The sequence below is a fragment of the Zalophus californianus genome, chromosome 4, assembly GCF_009762305.2.
Source record: "Zalophus californianus isolate mZalCal1 chromosome 4, mZalCal1.pri.v2, whole genome shotgun sequence".
NCBI classification, from domain to species: Eukaryota; Metazoa; Chordata; class Mammalia; order Carnivora; family Otariidae; genus Zalophus; species Zalophus californianus.
In genome coordinates, this window is record NC_045598.1 from 139,036,109 (window position 1) to 139,044,127 (window position 8,019).

An 8,019-nucleotide genomic window follows, 5' to 3' on the forward strand; every position below is an offset into this window, starting at 1 on the left:
AGATTCGAGTTTTAACGAGGTAATTCTAGTTGCAAAGTGACCTGGTTTAAGGAGTGACTGGCAATTGTGACTAGAAGACCATTAGAAGGCTAATGCAGTTAATACTAATTACAGAAGGATGAAGGGAAAGTGAAGTAAGATGGGGATAAAGGGCCCCCAGAAGTACGATTTGGCTAGGATCACATGGAGAGGTTTCTTGATCTGTAGTCTTGTGGTTTTCCACACCTCACTCTCTTTACTGCTGTATCATTGTTTTACTGTCATTTGCTTTTTCCAAAAGTACATGTCCTATTATCTTCTGTTCCCACATGGCTGACAGCAGTCTCCCTTCTCTGAAATACCATTGCACTAATCACATCCTGACTTATACTGTTTGTAAACTTGTTTTATTATTATTATATTATTATTATTATTATTATTTAGTTTGGATACCATTAGTTTGTTATAAAACAGAGACATGGAAATTATTTACATGATGAAAGATTTCACAACTTTAGTGGAATGGGCAGCTTCACGTGATGCCGTTTCAATAATGATTAATTCCACTCTACATACTTTCCAAGAATGTCACCATCCCTAAATAAGAAAGAATCCTTGTCATCTAGAACTACTTCGGTGCTTCCATATTCTGGGAGAAGAACTTTATCTCCAACTTTCACACTAACTGGTTGCCTCTCTCCACCCTTTCCTTTAGACCCCAATCCAACGGCTGCTACTGTTGCTTGCAATACTTTTCCTTGAGATTTTTCTGGAAACATAATGCCTCCTCTGGTTGCAGTTTCAGTTGCACTCCTTTCAACTAAAACTCAGTCAAAGAGGGGAAGAAACTTTCTAAACACCTGTCCTGTCATGACTTCAGCAGCCACAGCTCATTGTAAACTTGTTTTAGATAGGATTCCTTCATTGCTTCAAATCTAGCTTTGGATGTAGCTGTCTATCCCTCTGCTTAGGGTCCATATTAAGTGGAGCCAAACATACATTCTCCCGTCCACCACCACTATTATGATTTTAGCCCTAATGAGATAAGCCACAAAATGTAGAAACTTCAAAAAGACCCTTTACTTCTCCTAAAGAGCCTGATCTTAAAAGAGATATGCTAGCAACTCTGCTTTTCCTTTCCCAGGCCCCTACTATGGCCTTTTTAAAACTTTCCCAGTGTCGTATTTCCCAAGAATACACACAAGTCCCCAGACCTCTTCGGCCTACAGAGGAAGAGGAAAAAAAGAGGTAGCAAAAGGAATAAAACTTTTATAATTTTTTTCAACCTCCCATTAATTGTTCCATGTCTTAACCTTGGAGAAGGGGACAGTCAAGGCATTGCTTTCTGGTGGCTGCACACTCTGATCAATGTCAGGGACCACAAAATGATAGAAATAGCAAACTGGGAAGGGTATAACTCATCTATGGGATTTTGGCGGGCTTGAGAGCAGGGCTGAGGATTCTACTTCCCTGTAACTGCTACAATGGCTTACTCATGGTAGGAATATGATAGTAATTACATAAAGTAATTGATCCTTATTATAACTTTTCAAAAACTTGTGTTGGTCTTCATAGTTTTAGAGAATTGCCACACAATCTCCTTTTGTCCTTTCTGGAATCTTGGCACATAATCGGTGGAAGTCTTATTGGCCCAATTATATAGATGATGATCTAAAATATGGGTTAAGGGGCGCCTGGGTGGCTCAGTTGGTTAAGCGACTGCCTTTGGCTCAGGTCATGATCCCGGAGTCCCAGGATTGAGTCTCGCATCGGGCTCCCTGCTCAGCAGTGAGTCTGCTTCTCCCTCGGACCCTCCCCCCTCTCATGCTCTCTCTCTCTATTTCATTCTCTCTCTCAAATAAATAAATAAAATCTTTAAAAAAATAATAAAATAAAATAAAATATGGGTTAAAATACTTAAACAAGCACCAATAGCAGTAAGTGGCAAACCAGGACTCAAACCTAGGGTTTTAACCTAGTACTCTATTGTCTTCTACATTCTTGGGTCTTCCGCTGGACCCTTATCATGACAGTTGTATTGAGGAGCCTGGACCTACATATTTGTCCATCTTTTCAAATTCCTGAGCAGTGATGGCAGGCCTCCATCTTCTGGTTGTGAAAAAAATATTTGAGGACTAGGAAAATGGTTACGAATTCCAGTGATGGAATAAACCCTATTTGTCCATCTACCCAGAGTTAATGAAAACTTATTAGAATTAATCTTAAAATATGAATATGGCAAAGGGTTTTCCCTGAGTACCTATTATATCAAAGCACCATCTCCCAAGTAAGGTTCTCCCATCAGGAGACCATCTGAGGGTAACACAAAAAATGGACATCCCAGGTTCCACCCCCCAATTGAGCCAGACTCCTTAGTGTTTGAGCCCCAAAATCTACATTTAAATAAAAATCTCTTCTGAAAGTTTGGAAAAATCACTGGACTAAGGACTTAGTCCCCTTATTTGACCTCTCCAGATGTTTTGGCCTCAGATGTTTTATCTGTAAAATGGGATAATAAGACCTTACCTTCCTAAAGCTAGGAGGCTAGATCTGATTATCTCTTCCTGTCCTTTATGTTTGTAAAATTTGCCATTCAATTACTTACCTTTCTCATCAATCATTACTGATGATTCATTCCTGCTTCCTTGTGGTTACACCATCGCTTTCGCCCCTGTTCCCTCCTTCAACCCCTTCTCTCATTTACAATCCATCTCGTCCTTGAAACTGTTCCCATCGGCTCCCACCCTGGGTTTATTCCCTTCTCTTCTCGGAACTCTTGAAGGACTTGTGGTCCCAGCACTGATTGGGCCCGAGGAGGCCATTGCTTTGTGGTGACAACCTTTCCTAATTCTATGTTATGACTCCCAGCTGGGTCTCGATTGTCCTTGTCGATGATAGTGATGTTGACCAACACTATGTAAACTATCATTTTAAAACAGCTTTATAATCATGTTAGTAGGCATGTTCAATAATCGTGAAATAGATCCTCTGAAAAGTCTGCTAGGCACAGATTTCAAACTCTGTCTCTAATAGATAGGAACTCAGGAATTTGGCTTTTATTACCTAAATGCAGTTAACTCTCCTCCAGTGTCTAGAACTTTAGGCTCTTCAATTCAGAAAGAGTATAAAGCATTTCCTAAAAACAAGAAGTTTTAATTAAACTACAAAAGAATTTTTAAAAAGCTAGGCTGAAATAACCAGTCTCTGGCTTACAAGGGAAATCAACATGCTGGAAAGATAACTTGGAGCAGGAAAAGATGGATGTAATCAGCAAATCAGCTCTTGCCAAGCTGCCCAAAGACGGACAGGAATGTAGTAAGTTATATTTTTGACATTGAAGCAGGTAGTATTCAGCTCCCCGCCCCCTCAAAACCCTGCCTTCTATTTAAATCAGGTCTATCTGCTACATTATATCCAAAGCCCCTTGTCAAAACTCCTCCTAATGCAGAATTGCAATAATTAGCTCCTAGTCTTAAAGTTGGTACAAGATAATGCTTAATTATTATCTAATTGCCAGCTTCTAAGATCTTTGTTTTTTGTTTTTTTTTTTTAGTGTGTTCTTTTATTTTAACTCAAACTTTTCAACTTTGTGGCATTAAGGTTTGAAATTAGAAAGAGAAAACTAATCTTCTGAATAGGTAATTGCGTAAAGAAATTCACTGGAGATGGGTGATGTCCAGGGAGGGCCTAAACTTGAGCACTAGCACTTTCAGAATGAGTCCGGGTGTCTCTCCAGCATTCTCTACACATTGCTCTACTTCTCACTCAAGGTACACAGGTGTGACAGGCAGAAAGGAATCTCATAAATCTCCCTAAAAGATCATTGCTGTTAAACAGTGCACCATTAACTTCACTTTCGTCTTTTGAATGACTAAATATTAATGAAATTTGCAACTGCAAATTTTCATTATTTGATCCCATGACAGGTTTCCTTGGCCATCTATCTATTTGGTATTGTTTGAGTGTTCTAGAGTGCACTCTGTAGGAAAGAAAACCAGGAAAAGGTGGGGACTGGGGAACAAATCGGTAGCTAAGAGAGCAAGTGACATTAGAAATATTCCATTGGCCACAATTTAGCAAGTAACTAGAAAACCATCAAAAGTTTACATCCAGCAGCATTGTTCTTTAGGGAGTTTACTAGAATTCACCATCCTAAAAAAGTACTGGAACCAAAGTTTAGCAATGGATAAATCCATCAAGCAATGGCAAATATATTGAAAGTCAATGGATCAATGCAGGGCAGCATTATGACCTGAATGGGCTGCTTTTTGTTTTCATAGGTCCCTCCTACCATAATATTCATATTAATACTATTTTATATTATTTTAAATAATTCAATATTTAAGTTTTTCTGTTTTAGTCAAAATGTAATAGATTTTCATGGGGCCTAAAAATGGGTTTTTTTTGTAATATGAGAAACAAAACATATATATGACCCTAAAAGTTCTTCTTTTTCTAAAAAAAAAAAAGTTCTTCTTTCTCTTATAATTTTAAAAGAAATTAAAAGACTTTCATCGATCTCTAAAAGTATCATGGGCATGTACTCTGTGCTATTGTACCTAATAGATAATTTGGCCCTGAATCAATAAAGGCAATAATTGGTTGGAGGTGAAGCAGGTCTTTTCCATTCTCAACTTTCACTTGTCAGATTTTACGTGGTGCTAAAACCCCTTCCAGGGTAGATGCGTAATGGTATAGCTCTAGTCAAGAGAAGTCTGAGAAAATATCTTCTCAGTACATCTTGCTTCTCTTACAGGGTTAGTCCTACCTAGTAGAAAGTCTCAGATCCATTTGCTAACTTTTATATAATTGCCTGAACTGGGAAAGTGTATTTATGGCACTAGACTGAAGCTCTTTTCCAATGTCCTCTGACTCAACTAACTTGCATGTGTTCTTATGATATTTGATCAGCAATTGTATCTTTACAGGTCTTAGAAGACCTGCTAAAACTTTCAAGGATTGATATTACTTAATTAAATTTAATGACTGAACTGACCATCGGTGATAACGCTGATGATGGCCAAGACGATGATTATAATGATTGTGATGTTTTCTTATATATGTTTATTTATCCAAGAAAGGAACACAACTATGTGAATTTTAGTTCAGTTTCTTCCCCAGAATCAATACACTTAATTGGCTCTGCTTGTCACTCAACAGTGTTTTTCCTATCCCCCAAAGAGAGAAGAATCATAACACAAAGATATTAAATTTTTTTGCCAAATACATTGATTTAACAATAAAGAAATTAACCTCAAAATTAAATTGAAATTGCAAGAAGAATACAATGTATTGGAAAGAGCACAGGGAACCAAGAAGTTTTAACACTATTTCTGCCCTTTACACTGTGAGAATTTGAGAAATTGAGATGTCTTCTCTGGATTAGAGAAAGTGAGAACTAGAGATTTCCCAACACTTCTTCCAATGCTAAAATTCTGTGAAAACAACAAAAAGTTCATGATTCCTAATTCATAAAAGCATTTATTTCAATACTGTGCTTATTTATATCTACCTGAGTTGTAAACTCAAAAATGCAAGTTGCTAGACCCCTATACATGCCTTTACCCACTGCAGATGTTCTGATTTTTAACAGGCACCTGGAGTTGGGAAACTTTAATCTAGATAATAGAATTATAGAAGTTTCCATTTTGTGAAAGTTCTAGCCTATGTCCTAATTAACAAAGATCTATGTTGAAAGAATCTCATTAAGAGGTCAGGAGGAAACCAAGATATCTAATTATAGTAACATTGTAGGGGCTAAGGGAATGAATCAAGAGCAACACTAAAGAGAGGCAATATTTTTGGAATTCCAGCTCCTTGATAAAAATTACGGCCAATACTATTGTGCCCACAATGTGAAAAGCAACATTCTAAGAACTTTTTGTAGAATAAATAAGCTTAATCTTCACAACAACCCTATGTTTTGGGCGCAATCATTGTCCCATTTTTGCAGTTGAAGAGACTAAGGCATAGAAACTTGTGGTAACTTGATCATGGTAACTCATTAAGGTGGCATGATACCCCTTGCTAAACTCTATCAAATTCTTGATTCCCACCTTGCTAACTTTAAAATACTATGTAGTTCATTTTAAATAATTAGCTTTTCATGTAAACCCCACGCCTGCCAACACCACATGCCAGGCATTGAGAAAAGGGAGAATGCAAGAAGGGGGATAGAAAAGATAAATTAGAATGTATTTTCTGTGCTCATGTAGTTTATAAATATTGGCTTACATTTGTTACGATTAATTTAGATGTTTCCTATTTGCATTAATTTGCGCTTGGAATACATGTCTTGCATAAACACTGTGGAAGAAGTCACAACATCTATGCTAAGTCCGTAAATTCTCAGGAGTGGTGTAGGCATGGGGCACTTCTGTGCTCCCCAGAGCTCAGCCAGTGTTTGCACATATGAGAAACCTGAAATCTTTAAAGAGGATAAGACTCCCCTGCGGGTGCGAGGTAACTCGGTAGCTGCAGCCCCAGACAACTCTGCTCCCTCTCTGACCTGTACATTCCATCCCTACAGGACCTTGCAAAACTTGAACTCATCCAGTGTTAGGAGACAGCTAGGATTAAAAGTAGTCCTTTTCTGGGCGCCTCGGTGGCCCAGCTGGTTAAGCGACTGCCTTCAGCTCAGGTCATGATCCGGGAGTCCCTGGATCGAGTCCCGCATTGGGCTCCCTGCTGAGCAGGGAGTCTGCTTCTCCCTCTGACCCTCCTCCCTCTCATGCTCTCTCTCTATCATTCTCTCTCTCTCAATAAATAAATAAAAATCTTTAAAAAAAATAAAGTAGTCCTTTTCCAAGCAATATTTGGTCTTAAGACGGGGCTGTTGAAGTCAGAGAAACTTTGAAGAGCCAAACAGGGGAAATGTTATCATTTGAGGTCTCCTGAGAGAAGGAGATAGCAGAAGGTGGAAGGGGAATGAGGAAAGGGTTGCATGATACCTCTCGTATTATTTCTCCTAGATCTATACTAGTCCCTTATATATTCAAGGCTAATACTTAATACATGGGTCTTATTTTATCCAGGGTCAACCATTTTAAGAATAACTAACTCCTTCCATTTTTTAAAAAACACATTTTTTCTTCATTCATATATTTTGTCCTTTGTGTGTGATAATTCAGGTCAACATATATAAAATTCTATGGAAATCATGAAAAGCTGAATGTATCTAAACATAAGACACTGAAAATAAAAAGAGGCCAGTCACCACTATACACATCTATAGAACAGCCAAATGAAAACCATACCAACTGTTGGCAAGGATGTGAAGAAACTGAAACTCTCATACACTGTTGGTGGTAATGTTAAATAGTACATCCACTTGGGAAAGCAGTTTAACGGTTTCTTTAAAAGTTAAACATGCATTTACCATTAGATTGAGCCATTCCACCCCTAGATGTTTACCCAAGAGAAACAAAAGCATCCGTGCAAAAGTCTATGCACAAATGTTCATAGCAATTTTATTTGTAATAGCCAAAAACTCAGAAGAACCCCAGAGTCATCAATAAGTGAATAGATAAGCAAGTTGTGGTATATTCATGCAATGAAACACTAGACAGTAATAAAAAGAAATGAATGATTGATACACACAATTATGATGAGTGAAAGAAGCCAGAATAAAAAGAGTGAATAGTGTATGATCCCATTTACATAAAACTCTAGAAAATAAAAACTAATCTATAGTGACAGAAAGTGTATCAGGGGTTGGCTTCAGATGGTGGGGTAGGGAAAGGGAGGGATGGAGTGGGGGGGATTACTAAGGGAAATGAAGAAACTTTTTGAAAGTAAGGATATGCTCATTATCTTGATTATAGTGATAGTTTCAAAGGTAAATGCATATGTTAAACACTAAATTGTATAATTTAAATACCACTTTATTGGGGTACCTGGGTGGCTCAGTCAGTTAAGTGTCTGACTTTTGATTTTGGCTCAGGTCATAATCTCAGGGTTGTGAGATCAAGCCCCGCATGGGGCTCCACACCCTGCTTAAGAGTCTCTCTCCCGGGACGCCTGGGTGGCTCAGTCATTAAG

At 38.1% G+C, this 8,019-nt stretch overlaps 1 pseudogene; it reads right to left on the minus strand.

Moving 5' to 3' along the window:
• Positions 1-536: 536 nt before the first annotated feature.
• LOC113925718 lies at positions 537-851 on the minus strand (annotated as a pseudogene).
• Positions 852-8,019: the final 7,168 nt, after the last annotated feature.